Source organism: Antrostomus carolinensis, unplaced genomic scaffold (genome assembly GCF_000700745.2).
Source record: "Antrostomus carolinensis isolate BGI_N321 unplaced genomic scaffold, ASM70074v2 scaffold4183, whole genome shotgun sequence".
NCBI lineage: Eukaryota > Metazoa > Chordata > Aves > Caprimulgiformes > Caprimulgidae > Antrostomus > Antrostomus carolinensis.
Window position 1 is genome coordinate 28,049 of NW_010305729.1, and position 16,866 is coordinate 44,914.

General features: G+C 40.5%; 1 protein-coding gene across 1 annotated transcript in view; it reads left to right on the forward strand.

Moving 5' to 3' along the window:
* Positions 1-3,037: 3,037 nt before the first annotated feature.
* Positions 3,038-16,866, forward strand: part of TGFBR3 (transforming growth factor beta receptor 3) — a 72,511-nt gene continuing 58,682 nt past the window's right edge. Inside the window, exons 1-2 of the mRNA XM_010164863.1 lie at positions 3,038-3,043; positions 6,847-7,031. The gene's annotated coding sequence lies outside the window, so the exon portion shown is untranslated. The remainder of the gene's footprint in view (positions 3,044-6,846; positions 7,032-16,866) is intronic.

Below are 16,866 nucleotides of genomic sequence, written 5' to 3' on the forward strand. Positions count from 1 at the left end.
ATGTGAGCTTTAAAGAAGTTCTAAAATACTTTTCCTGAGGAATTCCTAGTTATGTAAATAGTCTTATTGAAGGGAGATATCTGCTGCATTTCCATGCACTCCATAGTTGCATGAGGAAAGGCTTCTAAGACCTAATATGTAGTAGCAATAGTAAAACAAGTACATAAGTAAGTGTTGGGACATACTACAAACGCCAAACTTTTTTTTCCTGGTATTAAGTAAACACATAAAAATGACAGAGGAGATAGTATCTAGATCAGAACAAAATTTATTTAATATAGTCAGCTTATTTCTTTTTTCTCATTCCCCAGCCCTCTGAAATACCAAAATTTTTATTGCAATATTGAGCATATCCTATTTTAACTGCTAGTTTTTTGGAATCTAAGGTTAAATTACTAGGTGCAGAGTGGAAATAAAAACTAACTAAAAAACCCACCAGTTCTTAAATATTAAGGTATCCTGGAATTGCTTTTTTCTGTCAGAACAAATCTACAGCCTTTGTTACTCCTGTGTATTTCTGACTGTACTAAGGCAGAAAAGTGATATTGAAACACACCAAAATTTTTTTATCACTGAATTTCTTTGTTCTCCTTACCAAAATCATGGCAGATTAGCAGGAGTATCATTCTGTGTTAAAATGTGCTATATTTCATCAGACTTGGAACTGCTGCCATGAGCAGTATGGAACAAGAAAGCCATAACAGTGCTCTTCCCTTGCCAGCCAAACAGTCTGGAAGACACAAAAATAAATCAGTAGTAGATTTATACAAATATAAAATGCTTTGGACAGTAATCTTTACTTTAGTCTTCCCACTGGCCAATATGAAGGTCCAATGTACAAATCTCCCTCTCAGTATCTTGCTTCTCTTCCCTGCCTCTTTCTTATGGTGGCCACACTTACTCAGAGAGGAAAATTGCATAATCCCGGAAGAGTCTTGGACAGTCCAGCTCCTTGTTGGTGACCATGGTGGAAACGCTTCTCCTTTTCCATGAGGAGAAATGCGGCAGTTTCCTCTATGCCACTGCCTCTCATCACAAAGCAGCTGTGTTATTTCCTACCCATCTCGTCTTTTTTCATCTCTCAGGATTTAAGGCTGCTTGCCAGAATTGACTGATCCTGAGCAGGGTTGTCTTATGTGCTTGCTTAGGAGTATGAAGCAGGTTTTTTTTATGCTCATCTGTAGTAAAAGCTGCTCTTTGTATTAATGGTGGAGGTTGTCTGTTATCCTCTACAGTGTTTGAATCATCAGGAATTTGGCTTCCCAGGTGGTTTTCTGTGAAGGGGTATGCAGGAAGGAATTTACTAGTTGTTGTTACAGAGCCACCTGTACTACATAAGTAGTAATGACTTATATTTTCTCTTTGAGTGACAGGCATCACCTCTCTTTGTAGATTCTTATTTTCCTCAATCCTCGAGTACAATTTTTTGGGTATAAATGCTCCTCTCAGTGAGAAGTCCTTTATGAGAAGATTGTGTAGGTGGTAACAATTACTCCACGTGGAACAGTGGCCCTTTGCCCATGCACTTGTATCTTTAGAAATGAGTGGTGAAGGTTATAGGAAGAAGTTATTACTGAGTTTGCTCAAGTGCTCTGCACTAAATCTTAAGCTTTGCCATTCAAGAGAAAATGGCTTCCCCTCCTCTTGTTTTTACAGAACCCTGTTGTCATTCAAAAGTAGGTTTGAGAATCCTGTCTGTTTCCTTCCTTTTTGTTCCAGTCATCATTGTCATTAGCTGATATAAAAAAAATGCCCTTAAATTAACCTTCTCCAAAAGAACTTTTGTGAAATTCTGTCATTTGGGCATACTGAAATCTCTGCTTGGATAGTTAGCCTACTCTAAGACTTGCTTTTCAGTGTGTGAAGCGATTAATTCTAGTAGGATCTGCAGTAATTTATATTACTTTGTACCTAACAGCACAGAGATCCCTGGTGTTCCTCAAGTCTGGATTTTGAATTTTTTGTCTTTATATATAATGACTAGATTTGTGTCATTCCCTCGTTCAAAAATCAATTAGAATAAATCTGTCCTCCTTCTTAGGAGTGTTATATCCCATTGGTGTGGCTTGTATCCTCTGGTGTGGCTTATGGGAGCCATGCTAATGTGCTGTGGAGCCCGCAGCACAGATTCACACAATTTGCAGGAGCTAGTCACACTCTTCAGCTGACAACAAACAATGCTGTAGAAATCTCCGTGGAAATACAACAGAAATTATATTAACCTTTACTATTTGAATAAAATCCATCACAGTTATGAGTTGTCTTGGGTTGTATTATCCCCTTCAGTGTCTTACTCCCGTTTCTGCTACCTTCTTACAGAAGAACATGTTATTCATTAGCAGCATGGATGATATGGGAAACAAGAATGTTGAAATTGTGTTGAATATGTTCCAGATGTTAATACAGACCCCAGCCTTCTCTGATACTAAGTTCTCCTTTAAAATATTCTTATTAATCGGAAGTGGAAAATAATTTAATAATTTATTCTCTGGAATTCTGAATTCACTGAACATTTGCTATTGTAAAACACACTAAGTTCTCCTTTAAAATATTCTTATTAATCGGAAGTGGAAAATAATTTAATAATAAGTTATTCTCTGGAATTCTAAATTCACTGAACATTTGCTATTGTAAAACACATACATAATAAGTGGTTCTTAGAAAACTGCCTAACCTGCTTTCCATCTTCAAAAGGCTTTGCAGGCATTAAGTGACTAAAATCTGATTGTGGTAAGAGCCAGGATTTGCTAACAAGGTTAAATGGATACACAGTCCAAAGTTAAACAAAAGCCCAACGATGGCTATGCGTGCCCACTTACCTTCTCAGCAGAGAAGGGACTAAAGGCTTGCAGCTGCACTAAGGTATATAAACTGGAAGGTACTTTTGACTCATTAAGTGCCAGTTTTGATGGGGACGAGATGCAAGAGAGTATCCGTACGTGTTTGGAGCTGATGAGGCAATCCTGATGTGTTAATTGGATGAACTAACCCTTTATCAGCAATGATACTGAATTTTGGCAGGGTGTCAGTGTTGCTGATGCAGGTGAAGTCAAAAATGTGGGGCTGGAGTGGGAAGCTGGCAGAGCCCGATGCTGGCATTTGTGGGGCAGTAGAGCCCAGGCAGGATGAGGCTGCGGTTTCATGTTGGCTTTCAAATGCAAGCAGGCGGCGTGGAGGTGATAAACAATTGGATTAGCAGTGTCATCAAAAGGACTTTCTGTTTGTTTTTTTCAGAGGGGTAAATATGCGCTTAGTAGGATTTAAACTACCATGAGGAAGTAACTAGCTTTCCAGTCAGAGGAAGGTGGCAGGAAGGAAGGAAGATGAGCAGGAAGGGTCTGTGAGGGAGCCAAGAAGAGTGCGAGCAGCTAATTTGGAAAGAGGAGAGCTCTTGCTGCTCCCACCAGAGTGATAGTGTCTCAGACTGGCACCTGAATGTCTTTGACTGGGACAGATCTGCAGGTGCAGTAGGAAGTGCTGGAAAGTAATGTTGTTAATGAATGTTTAGCAGATAGCTCAGGCAGCGCTGGGGTGCGTGCAATGTAAGAATAGACTAAAATACAGCATGAATAGAGAGAAGATGGCAGAAAGATCTGTCTCGTGCTATGTACAGACCACGCATCAGTGGACTTAATGATCTAGAAATAAGTTTTCCTTTTGCTTGGCACTACCTCCAGAAATGCAAGCGTTCACTGGGCACAGCATTACTCCCAGTTTAGTAATTGGGCAAATATATGGATTTCGGTGCATGAAGATTTGCTATTTGGTACTGCCAGCACATTTAAGAGAAATAATGTTCAGGACAGTCTTTAGTTCCTAGGAAGGGTAGTATGGGCCCAGGACATAGCTACACAGGCACCTGTGCAAAACTTGGCAAAAATGCAACATCTGAAGTAACTCTTCTTACTTAGCCCACCGTCATTCCTTGTATGTGGGCTGTCTTACAGCTTATGTGGTCTACATGCAGTGGAGCCAGCTTCCAGTAGGTACTCTGGTCTTCTGTTCAAATATCAAGGGCTGTATCTCAGTAATTCATGAAACTGGTCTGAAAGCAGCTCTACCAAATGCAGTTACTCCCCAAAACATTAGTTTCTTATACTGAGTGTCTCAGAGCAACTCTGTGCACCCCTTCTTTCAAAACAGAGCTGATAGTGGCATGCCCCAGGCTGGCGGGGCACGGGCCAGCGTGCGTGTGGACACCATACAGTGGTACTGGTGTGTGTGTGGGCCTGTGCCAGCAAGTCCTGCTTAAGACTGGTAGAGGCGTGCGGGCTTGCTGCCAGCTGGGTGATGGGGTTTCTGCAGGAGATCTGGCCGGGGTCCAGCCAAGACGGAGCGCAGGCGGAGCAGGCATGCCTCGGTCTGCCCTTCGCTGTGCAGATAAGCTCAGCTGCACATGGTTATCCAGGATGTGAACTTCTGCTCCCTCTGGGAGTATTTCCATCTTGCACGTTGAACAGAACAGAGGGCCTTGAAAGAAGGGCTTTCTTAATGTGCACTTGAGGTGCTTGCAAAGGAGGCAGTTACAGACAGCCTGAACGTACCAGTCACTGTCTTCTTCATATAGATGAGTCCTTGCAGGAGGTGAGGGGAAATCCAGATATCTTCTCTAATGCAGCAAATTTGTACAGAATAAAGACTGAATGAAGGCTGGAGAGGAGGATTGGTAGATGTACTGCATAGAAATAGGTGTTCACAAGGGAATCAGTCTGCTGAGAGAGAAGTATTAGCTCTCTCTCCTCAATCTTTGCTAAGGAAAGCGCACGTTTTTGTCAGCAACTCCATTTCTTCCTTGTTCCTAGTCTTGCACGTTGTTCTTTGTTTGTGTGTTATGGTAAAAGCTTCGTAACAAATGTCAGCTCCATTCTGGTCTGCAAGAAGCCATTTGGTGAACAGGTGCTCCTTGGGTCTCAGTTTGTTCCCCAGCCCAAGAAATGCTTGTGGACTTTAGAATTTATTTTTATGCAGGTTGTATAACGTGGTCTGCTGCAGGACTTACACATCAGTGGCTGGACTAACTGATTTGTAGGTTCTCTGATCTGCACTTGTACATCAGGAAAATGAGGCCTGGTTGTGTTATTGTTACAAATTCTAAATGTTTCTTCAACCATTAAAGGGCAACTTTTTCATAGATTTTTTTTTTTCTTTTTTAAACTAAATATTATTGCTTGGACTGGTCCCATTTTGCGTATGTGTATTCTTAAAAAGGAATTAAAAAACCCCAAACAAACATCAAATCCTCCAAGATGGTGGTCAGTACTACTACCAAGCTCCTCATATAGTGAGCAGAAAGTTTGTTTATCCTCTGTACCCAAGCACAGGCATGCATAATTTATGCCTTGAGCATTGCCTTTAACAAATACTCCTGCTCTGTGGGAGCTGGCAGGGATATGTATTATGCACCGGTGGGTTTCAGGAACGGTCCCTTTGGCAGGACAAGGCACGTATGGCCTGAGGCACTGCAGAATTCTCCCTCTGCTCGGGGGTTTTGCTTTTTCCAGATAAAGTCTGTTTTAAGATGAACTCTCTGACTTTTAAATGGCCAGCTGCTAACTGTATATTGAGTGAACTGCCTTTTTAACCAGCAAAGTATAGGTCAGTGTTAATATAATTAAACATATGTGTACACCAAAGTCTCTAGTGCTACAATAGCTGAATGTAGACTTCACAAAACCAGACACAGCTCTGCCATTTGATCATTTGGGGATTTTCTTTCATTTTGAATGTTTTTCAAAAGAAGTGTTTTGAAATTGCAATTCAATTGCAAATGTACACTATCTGGGGAAAAAAAAACCAAACCAATTTCTAGTTTATATTTCTCTTTTATGCCTTGCAGCCTCTGAACTGCCTGGTTCATGTGAGTCTAGTTCTTATCTGAGTGACTTTGGTGCAAATTAGGGGTTAAGTCAATTATGTTCTCCTATGACCTTCTGAATCAAAAACATACTGTATCTGTTACTGTCAGGGTGGGTTTGAGCCGTTTTGGAAAAGCAGGGCTGCTTTTCATAAATATTTGTCTTGCTTTAGTTTCCTGAGATATAGTTTAAATGTAAACTGCTCCGTATGTTTCAGCTTTTGTGCTATCTTGCTATATCACATCACACTGTCTCACGTACTATGTAGGAGTATGGCACTATATCATGCTGTGGTGATTGTTTGAAAGGGCGTACGCTCTGTTTTGGACTAGATATCTGTTATCAGTGTAGATAATTGCTGTCAGACACAAAATAGACTCAGTAAACAAACATTTCATTTTATCATGTGGCAGATGCCTGCTGTTTTGTACAATGTATTTGAACGATGTTCACTATAAATCAGCACTGCTTCAAAAGCAACAAATCCAACTCACCCAAATCCTTCCTGGTGTAATTACTTTATACTAGAGATTAACTTTTCATTGTTAGATATACATGATTGCATTTTTTAATGTTTGGAGATAACAATGTTTGACATAAACAAATAATTTACATCTAAGACAAACCAATTCCTCCTACCACTATAACTGCTTTGTTTTTTTCTCATTTTTTCTTTTTTTTTCTCTTTTTTTTTTTTGGCTTTTTTTTCCTCTTTTATCCTTAGTTTCCTCCCTGGTAAAGACAAGACTACCTTAAATTTTAGAATTCGTACTTTAAATTTAGACTTTCGGAGAGAAATGAACCAATGAGTTAGCATATTCAGGAGAACTTAAAAGGCCAATGGAAATAAATGTCTTCATTTTGTGGATGATGAACATGAAGCCTGTGCTTCCTGTGGGTTTTGTGACCAAAAGGATAATCATATTTGACAGGTATCATCTGTGTATTGCTTTTTTCTTCAAATGGTGTGCATCTGTGTCTTCCTCTGCAGGTCCTGTGCCTAGAAGTGAATGTGTCTTATCGCCTGTTAACAATTCGCACCCAGTCCATGCCCTGTTGGAGAGTTTTACGGTCTTATCTGGCTGTGCAAGCAGAGGCACAACAGGCCTGCCACAAGAGGTGCACATCCTCAATCTCAGAAATCCTGAGGAGGGTCTTGGCCATCATGAAAGAGAGGTAAAAGGAGATTACTTTTTGTCCAGATCGCTGGCTACAAGTGTGTCTGCAAATATGTTCTACATTAATTTGCTGAATAAAGTTACTTCTGAGTTGTGATCAGAAACACTACAAAGAAGCATGTGCAGTTTGCGTGGATACTGTCCACTTATGCTTTGCGTGTCATATAAACCTCTTCCATACCCAGCCACTCTCTCTATCACTTTTCCCAACTAAGAAATATGCTTAAAAAAGGTATCGGGGTGGGCAAAGGAAATAAGAAACAGATTTACATCTACAAGAGGCCCTTACAAAATTGTCTGTCTTCATAAGCAGATCGTTTACCTAAATGTGTTGTAAATTAACATGAATACCTTTGGATCCCTGCCATGACCACTGTAAACAAATATTTAAGTTCAGATTCCTTTACCTCTGTAATGCATCCTTAATGCTTCACTGAGGGGGAACTGCCATACAGCAAGTTGCTGACTGTGGTAATACTTAAGTACAGTTCAATTACTTATTTATGTACGTACTCAAAGGGACTGGCAAGAACTTCAACTGCTCTGAAAGCAACAGCACAAGAAAATTTTTGATGTTGTGCAGTACTGTTGTTTACTCTCAAAACACATCAAATCAGAGTCCTGAAGAAAAAACAAAACATTGCATGCCATGACAGCTCAGCTTTTTAGTTCATGCTCTTACAGTATTAGACACACAAATCCTTAGAACTGCGTCCTGTGAGAGCAATGTGCGTGTATACAATTAGCAGAATTTGTTATGAGAGAACAAAGATGATGATCTAGCAGGCAGAAGCTTAGAAAAAGAGGGTCTAAATCTTTGCTGAAAGAACTTTTAAGTGGAGTCTTTTATAGTGATTTAAATAAAGGCAGATACTCTTGGCCGTAATCAAAGTCTTTCCACTGACCTCAATAGGACCCTTGTTGGGTTTGTGGTGTGTTCAGCTCAATGTGTATTATATGCATCTAGGAAACCTCAGCTGTTGTGTTCATTTTCAGTATTAATATGCTGTCTGAAATGTTCAGTGTATGATGAAAAGGTTACTTACTATTTTTTCAGTAGGCATCTCATTGGCTATCCTTCATCAAAAGTGTCGAATCTTCTTCAGTTCAACTGTCACAAAATGAAGAGAAAAATTACACTTTTTAAAGCCGTTCCTAATTTTTTGGTTGGGGTTTTTTTGTTAATATAGTTTCTTATGAAAACTAAACAGCCTTATGTGATTCTGCTATGTATTTGTCAGTGCCTCTCTCATCACCCAGGAACCTTTAAATCCATTGGAAAGTTATAGACAAATTTAGTATGAGTGGTAGATGTCACAAGGTAATCCCAGATTTTATTGAAAATGGGCAGAGTGCCCTCACTGTGGGGACATGGTATAGTGGGAACTTGTAACTTCTTAGTTACTAAAGGGTGCCTAGGGATGGGATGAAGCGGGCTACGGCTGGACCTTGTACCTCCTGAGAGAGCAGAATGAATTAACTGCAAAGCGCACATTTGCATAACCCCAGATTTTCCTCTGGTTCGATGCTCCTAGCATTGATTTCACATCGTTACCTGTGTAACAGGGCAGTTCTCGCAGTTGTGTGCGCACACAATGTGAGCTAGAGTCATGCATGCATGAGGTTGCAGGCTGTGCCACTACTGTCTAATCATCTTGACGGAGTGATAGAAGATTTAAGTATTTTGCTTAGAATAAAAATAGTTACTGTCTAGCAGAAAGGGGCTGCTTGTGCCTCCTCTAATGTGCTCACGGTAAGACAGCAGTTTGCCCCAAGCTGTCTTTTCTGTGTATTTATGTGGTATACCAAAGTGTAGGGCACAGAATACTTTTCACAATTTGTAGCCCTTAGCCTCCTTCTCCCAGCTCCCAACCAGTTTCCAGTCACAGCCCTTGGAGATGACTGCTCTAAAAATGCACAGGAAACTGGAAGAAGGCTTGCTGGCGACAGTGTTGAGCAAAAGACTGTAAACAACTTGGAAAGATTGGGTTTTACTTATAGGATCAGACTTGGAAAACAAAGCAGAGCAAATGTTATCTTTTTCATTATTGTAAAAACCAACTCCGAGTGGCCTTTTGTCTTGAAGTAGAATGTACCCATCACTTCAAGTTACACTTGATTTACCATCTGAGGTATTTCCTGTTGCCTGCAAATGCTGATAGCAAAGGTAGAGATCTGTTTGTCGTACAGTATTTCCGGTATACTCCAGAATAAAAACAGTATTTTTGTTTGACAGTACATTGGTTAGATTCAGCAGCATCAAAAGCATGTTTAAAAGAAATCACACAGTCATTCAGAGGTTGGCTGAAGTTCTGATAACATGGAATGCAAGATCTGAAAATCTTTTAAATGAGGTCTTGCTTTTGGGGGAGGAAGTTGGGTTATGTTTTGTTGTTAACCTGCCCTGTGCTAGATGCTGCTATATTAAACATTCCTTACTTGCTGGGAGGAGTGTAAACTTCCCCTAGAAAAATTCTTGGGAGGGCTCATACATTAAACATATTTGTGCAGTTATCCTCATTCTCATAAATATGCAACATACATGTATGCATTAATTTAACTCACTTTGACACTTATGCAAACTATACAGACAACAAGCATTCACAAATTTAAACACAGGAGGGGAGGCTGGTGTGGGAGGAGGGCATGGTAAGGGCATGTGTTCCTCCTGGAACACATGTGGGCTTTACTGTCAAGATTAGTAAGATTTGGGTGCTTTTTCTTCCCTGTAAACTGAAAAAAAAGAAAAAAAAAAAAGAAAAAAAAGGTGGCTGGAAATGCATGGGAATATGTAATCTGAACAAATTTTGCAAAATTAAATCAGTAATTTAGTGCTTTCAGATTAAGGCTGAAATCTAGTGAATGTCAGGTCATACTGTAAAATGCTATAATCATAACTCTGATCTTCAAGGAATTTGTATTTTACTTTGTTAATCCCTGTTGAGGTGACATCTCATTTGTTGAGACTCTGAAGACACTTTCTTCAAGTAAGAACCCCAAAAGTTCCAGTCTTTTTCAAGTATTTCTTAGAAATGTCTTTTATCACAATTCATATTGGCCATGCTTTATCATAGGAAATAGAATACTGGTGCATGTAATAGCCACAAGTGCTTATATTGAACTTGGCATGAAAAATGCAAGCCTTTTTTGTTTGTTTTATTTGATCAAATATTCCTGGGGAAATGAGTGCATGTGTGCATTTCTGTACTGATCTGGGACTCAGCTGAAAGCCAGGAACTACTGAACTCTTACAATAACTTTCTTTTCGGCTTTGGGTATCTTCAGTTTCCCAGTTTGTAGAAAGGAAATAGTTGCTTTCTCATGGAGTTGTTTGTTCTGTTATGAGAAAGAGTTGTTGTTTGTGGAGACACTTGGAAACTCTGGAGATTTGCACCAGAAAATTGTAAAAATGAGTTTAAGATGAAAGTCACTCCTTAGATAGGTACTTTATCAAGTCCCAAATTAATGGAGGATTCTTTTATTATACCTGTCAGTTGAATTTCCCTGAGCTGCTACAGGCACACAGCCACAACTGAAATAGCTAAAGGGGGAGCAGGGGCATATAAAATTAATCTCATGTGAATACTTAGGATTGAATACATATGAATACATGGAATCAGAGTTCCTGGCAATGGATTCACTATTGTTTTCATTCACATCCTCATCCTCAGTAGCTTTAAGATGTTATGCCCGATACAGATGCTTAACATGCGTTATGTGATATGAAGGCAGGAAAATCAAGGACTCATCTTTATTTTTATAATTTTGAGTAATGCCACTGAGTCTGTAATATTGGACAGATTTTTTCCCCCACTGTTTAATCAGTGTTATTTGTCAGCAATTTTGTAATTAAAAATATTTTTGTTTGAGAGCAAACCTGATACTAAAATGCCTGTTAGTTCCTGTGGAGTAGGCTGATTATAATAGCCAAGTACTTACTAGTGATGTATCTCAGGTTCCTGAGCTGCCCTCTTAAAAGTCATGAAATGATGGGCAAAATAATTTAAGTCCAATATTTAAGTACTTTCTGAAGAGATCCTCTATGTTGTAAAAATGGGACAGGAAAAGACTCTGAAACAGTCACCTGCTAATGTATTTCTACATCCTGACCTTTGCTGTGCATCCTGAATTCAGGATAATTCTTCTGTGTCACAATGTTTTTATACTTTAGGACTACGAAGATCTGGACAATGAGAGCGATGAAAACCTGGTTCATTTGCATATTTTTCTACATATTTACTGTATCTCCCTGTGTGTTCATTTTAACTGTTTTCCGAAGTTTAACACCACAACAGCCTTACCCAAGGCTATGTCAGGGAAAAATGTTTAGTTTCATGCTCAGGCATTCAGTGATCTGGGGACAGCCTTGAGATTCAGCTGTGATAAAGGGGCCACTTTCTGGGTGTGGTGTAAACACACTGACCTGCTGCACCAGAGCCGTGGTCAGAGGGGGCCTGCAGGTCTGCTGCTGACAGCAAGCAGGAAAGGAATTCAAGGTTTGTTATTTGACGGCTGGAGTTAGTGAAGTTTTTGTTACCTAGTGCTTTGTTTGATTATATTATGTTTATTTCTTCCTCTAAAAGTGCATTTGTTAAAACAAGTTTCCATTTAGTACCAATCAAATGTATATTTAGGTTGTTTTCTGAAACTTCAGGATCCCACATACAGTAAAAATAAGGTCAGCTTCTTTTTCTACTGTGGCTTTTTAGTACTGAGCTCTCAGTGTCAGCTTGACCAGCTGCTCTAAAACTGACAAGACAGGGTGGTTTGATTTGAATTTTTGAAGCACCCTGCTGCTTGATTTTAACAATCCAAGTTAAAATAATTAGATCATTATCCCATGCAGTCCTAAACTCATACTAAAATAAGAGGCTCAAGAATAAAGAGTTTTACTTCTGTGAGATTAAACTTTTGAGTAAGACTGCAGACTTCACTAACATTAGTAGTGGATCTGCATGCTGCCAGATCACTTGGCGGTACAATTTTGAGCTGACCAGAATATGTGGTGCAGAATTGGGCTGGGAAATAAAGGACATGTGGCTTGGTTTGCCAGGCTGCATTGCATGTGTCCTCTGTTCATTTACTGTGGTACGGTGGGAAGCCTACACTGCTGCATGTGGGTATGTTTGGTACTTCTGGTAGGCCTGTTAAGAAGAAAAATAGTTGCTGCTTTAGAATAAGCTTTCAAAGATAAAACAAGACATTGTGCCTCTGACGAGGTACAGAACGGATCTGAACATGGCAAGGGTATTATGCTTTTCTGGCTTATCTACCTTTCTGACTACCTGCTTGGCATCAGTAACAGATACCTAACTATGGCAGCAGACTTACAAGTGGCAATGCAGCTATATGCAGGGTTTTTGAACCAGGAGTGGCATGAACTACCAATAGTGAGATGACTTGAGGGAAGAGTGGTTCAGGTGGCTATGTTGCTGCCCAGTCTGTCTGGGGATGGAGAGGAGATGGAAGAAGGGGAGATGCTGAGTCTTTCTGGAGATGGAGTAGTCTGAGGGAAGACTTAAGATGAGAGGACTGGTAACTTGGTGGCAAAGGATCTCATTCCAAATGTGAGAAGGTAAACCCTAAAAAGACTACTACAATGTGGGAGAGGTTTGGTGAAAATCTGGGCTGATCTCATACAGCTTCATGGATCAACCAACAAGAGCGTGTCTTTCAGGAAGGATTGTCTGTTATTTAACGTCTGACACCCTAAGTCATGTAGCCAGCTGGTTCAGTATTAGGAGCTGACAGACTCCACGGTAGTTTGGGAAGCAACTTTTGCTGTTTGGGAAGTTCTTGCCCTGTGCCTCTTGTGCTTGACTTTGCAGTTTTTGCTGTGACGTGTACATTATGCTTTGTGCACACCAGCTTCCCCAGCTGTCAGGGTTTCAATGGGGCTGTAGATCTTTCCTGATCCTACATTACCAAGAAGTGATATTTACTTTTGTACTGAATGTTTTTGTGGGCCACTGTGGACATTTGAAGATACTGTCTCTGGGTCTGGCTGGGTGTGTAGTATTCAAATTTTCCACAACACTTGGTTAGCTTCAACCTCATATATGCAGGCCAGCCCTCCTGTTATGCTGAGCCCATCAAGATCAACTTGATCACTTTCACCTTCTTACTACTTGTTCCTTGATGATCTTGCGGCTCACGAAGTCATGCAGAGGCAACGTTATCAGACCACCCAGGACATGCAGAGTGGCAGTGGAAAATGAGTTTGGCCACCTGCAAACCTCTCTGTCAAGCTTGAGGTTGACTGCTGCTTTTTATCGCAATCTTCTTTCACGGTGTTTTGCATACCAGTTGTAAGAGCAAGGGAAGGGGCCTACATGAGATCAAGAATGGGAAGCCCAGGTGAATTACTGTTTCCATCAGTGCTCTGTTGCCAGTGAGGCGTCAGAGTCAAGTTGTGAACAAGGCTGTGGCAGATGTACTCCAGGAACACCCTGTATTTGTTGCTTGGAAAGCAGTAGTCTCTCATCACATGCATCTCTTGGTCCTGGGTATTTTCCAAAGCTTGCCCACAGCCTGTGGTAGCTCACTGCCTCACCAGGGTGGTTTCACAGGCTGCTGTTACTGCCTTTCCCCACAGCCTTGCCCAAGAGTCCTTTCTGGGCTGCTGGAGTATTGGACTGAATCAGAAGTGAAGCACACAATAGACCTTATAAAGCCTTAAAGATACTGACAGCGTGCTCCACAGAGATTGTAATTGTTCAACGTCTTTCTCTGGTGATGCCATGTCCACTGAAAGCTGCAGCTCCCATGCAGCTAATACACCAAAATGATACTAATGTCTTAATTGCCAGGATTGATGGACACTGCATTGCCATATCTTTAAAAAACAAACAAACCAATAGCCACCCCAGCCTCCATTTCTTGAAGAGCCCTCACAACCTCTTCCCCCTCTTCTCCTCGTTAGCGCTTTGAAGCATCTGTGCTTGCATAAAATCCAGCCTTTTTTATTGTGGCTTTTTCATCTTGTTTGCTCTGGACTGCAGTCTTTGTGGGTTGTTTTTAGCCAGCTCAGGATTTGCTGGTCATTGGATTTGGCAGTTGTTTCAAGTTCTACCCACCAGAACTGCCAGAGGAAGTCATGTGTCGGCCAGAGGAGGCTGTTTGTGCAGAGCCTGCTGTCCTGCAGGAGCGTGGCTTGGTACTTAGTCTGCCCTTAAAGAGGCAGCAGTGACTTTGCAGGACTTGGGAAGTGCTGTGCAAACCCTTGGTATTTTCTGTTTGGTGTGTGTAGAAAGCAAGACCTGCTCTCAGTTTTGGAGAGCTGCATGAAACGGTGTCTGAAGCCATGGCAGGGCCCACCACGGAAGGCTAAAGGGTTCAAAAGGAAAAGTGTCAGAGTGACTTTTCTGATCTCTCTTTTTTTTTTTTTGTTTTGTTGACTGCTATTTAAAATGACCTGTTGGAAGCTGAAAATTGGACTCTCTTGTTGTCCTCTGCTGCAAGTGCCTGCAGGTACTGGTGTGCGGTTGCAGGACTGTGAAGAGAAATGGGGCTGCTGATGCTGTCTTCACCGGAGGGACACTTCTTCCTCCCTCTCTGCTCACGTGTGTGTAAGCACTGTGCACATGTGCGCACACATTCTTTCAGGCAGATGCATGTGTTTTGATTTTGATCATAAACTGTGGTTCACAGTCTTGGTCTTCAGTTCCCTCCTCAAAGCTTCTATCTGACATGCCTTGGAGTATTTATAAATTACTGCTTTGTCTATACTTTCCCCAAGAAAAGATAATGAAGGAAGTGATGACGTTTCCAAGAGTCTGTTTATATCACAGATTCAATGGGCAGGTTCCAGTCTAGCTTTGGGCTCGAATGTACGTGTGTGTGTGAGCTGTTGCAGCAACACTTGTAATGAGTAGGTAGTGTTTATGTTGTTCTCTGGGGTGTCTGTTTGAACCAAAAACTGGAATTAATGAAGTTATTCTCCTCCAACCTCCCAGCATTGGGGAAAATTTCCAACATAAATTATGTGGAGCTTGTTGTGCCTGACAGCCATGCTCCTGTCTCAGCTGAAAAAGTAAAACTTTATAGTGGCAAGATATGAGAAGAGGAACAAATGTTTAAAATTTTTTTTTAAATGTAGATCTTGCTTTTGATAACACTTATCATATACTCATGTTTGTGTTTCTCTAGTAGAGTCTCTTATTTTCCCTGTGAAACATAAACAGAGTACTTCTACAGTAGTAAACTTGTTGTTTAAAGGAGAAGATGCAAAAATAGCACCACCCCAAGGTACAAACATCTGAAACTTAATTTGCTTGAAAAAGTTTGAAGAAATTATAGGTAATTTATAGCTGATAGTGTCTTTTTAACAATTGCCATGGCAATTTATAATACAGAAATATTTGTATTATGATTGAAGCTCATGCCATACATGATAAATATGACGGTGGCAGTAGTTAGTATTTCTAGGTGAGAGGTAATATTTGGGGATCTCATCAGTGACCAAATCTCATCAGTGAGGGAAAAGTATTACAATCTGTCCCCTATCTGGAGATAACCAGCATTTCTAACCCTCAAGACTGGTTGATGTCTGGCTCACTCTTTTGTCATTACCCAGGGAAGGAGAGCTTTCATTTCTTCTGCATGGACACAACCTGCTAGTGCATGCAAATATATAAGTGAAGTTTTGAGGCCTGTTGGGAAGTGTGACTCTGTATGACAGTAGTTTTGCAGAGAAGCACGCTGGCACTTGCTTTGCAGGTGTTTTTACAGAATAGACCATTGGAACACGCCTGCTTTCCTCCGCTAATTGGGTTTCAAGTGATACTTGCAATGAGGTAAATTGGACACTGAAAATGCGCCTGGAGCTGCATGGAAAAATACTGCATGCAACGAGCAGCAGTCCATTCTTACAGTATTAGCTGGCAAGCAAGCCAGTGTTTTCTTCAGTAAATGTGTTTTCAAGCAAGAATCAGCAAGACAGTGCAGATAAGAAGTGCATGGAATGGCATCATTGTGCAAGTAAATACTTGCATGACAGCTTCAGTAATGTTTTCTGGGGGACTCTGTCAGTTTTCATGGCTTTGATTTTACAAGTACATGCAGATGTGAATAGTGTTACTTAGATGGGTAGGCCTGATTAAATAGAAAATTTGGTTCCTTAGGGGTTTGGTGGTTTTGTTTTTTTTTCCGTGTAGTCAGTATCATAAATTCATTCTTTGAAATATTCCCAAAATACTGGGTTTTTTGTACAGAGGGTAAAAATCTGGGGGGGTTGGGGGTTTTTTATTTTTATTTATTTATTTATGTTTGAAAATAGAAAAAAATTGGGAAGAATGAAGACCAGCCCCAGGGGAGTAGAGAGACAATGTATTAGTTACAGTTACTTTTAATCTTCTTAAAGCAGTTCCCTTTGTATTTAATTTCTAATAACCATTTGTGAGCATATGTATTCCAGACACACACTTGTACCAACTACTCAGGCTGATGGGTTACTGACAATAAAGTAAACAAAACTGTTCCCTACATGTGATGCTGCTGCTTAGGTTTTCAGTTTTTTATGAGTCATGCACACATGCTGTTCTTTACCCTGGCTTGGAAAGCAAGAATTTAGTTTTACATGTCCAATAAAAATGAGAACTCTGCATTTTACACTTCCCTGTGTGACTGTGCCTCTCTAAAAGACACCTGTAGAATGATGTTTCTTTTTTCCAGTCATCTGGATCTATGTGTGGTCTGACTGCAAAACCTTTGAGGAGCAAACTGTTTTATATGCGGGGGCTTTCAAATGGCATAACCTTTGTCCTGCAGTCTTTCTGTACTCTATTTCTTGTTTGTAATTTTTTCTTGCTTTGTGAAGCCTTATTGTCTCAGCC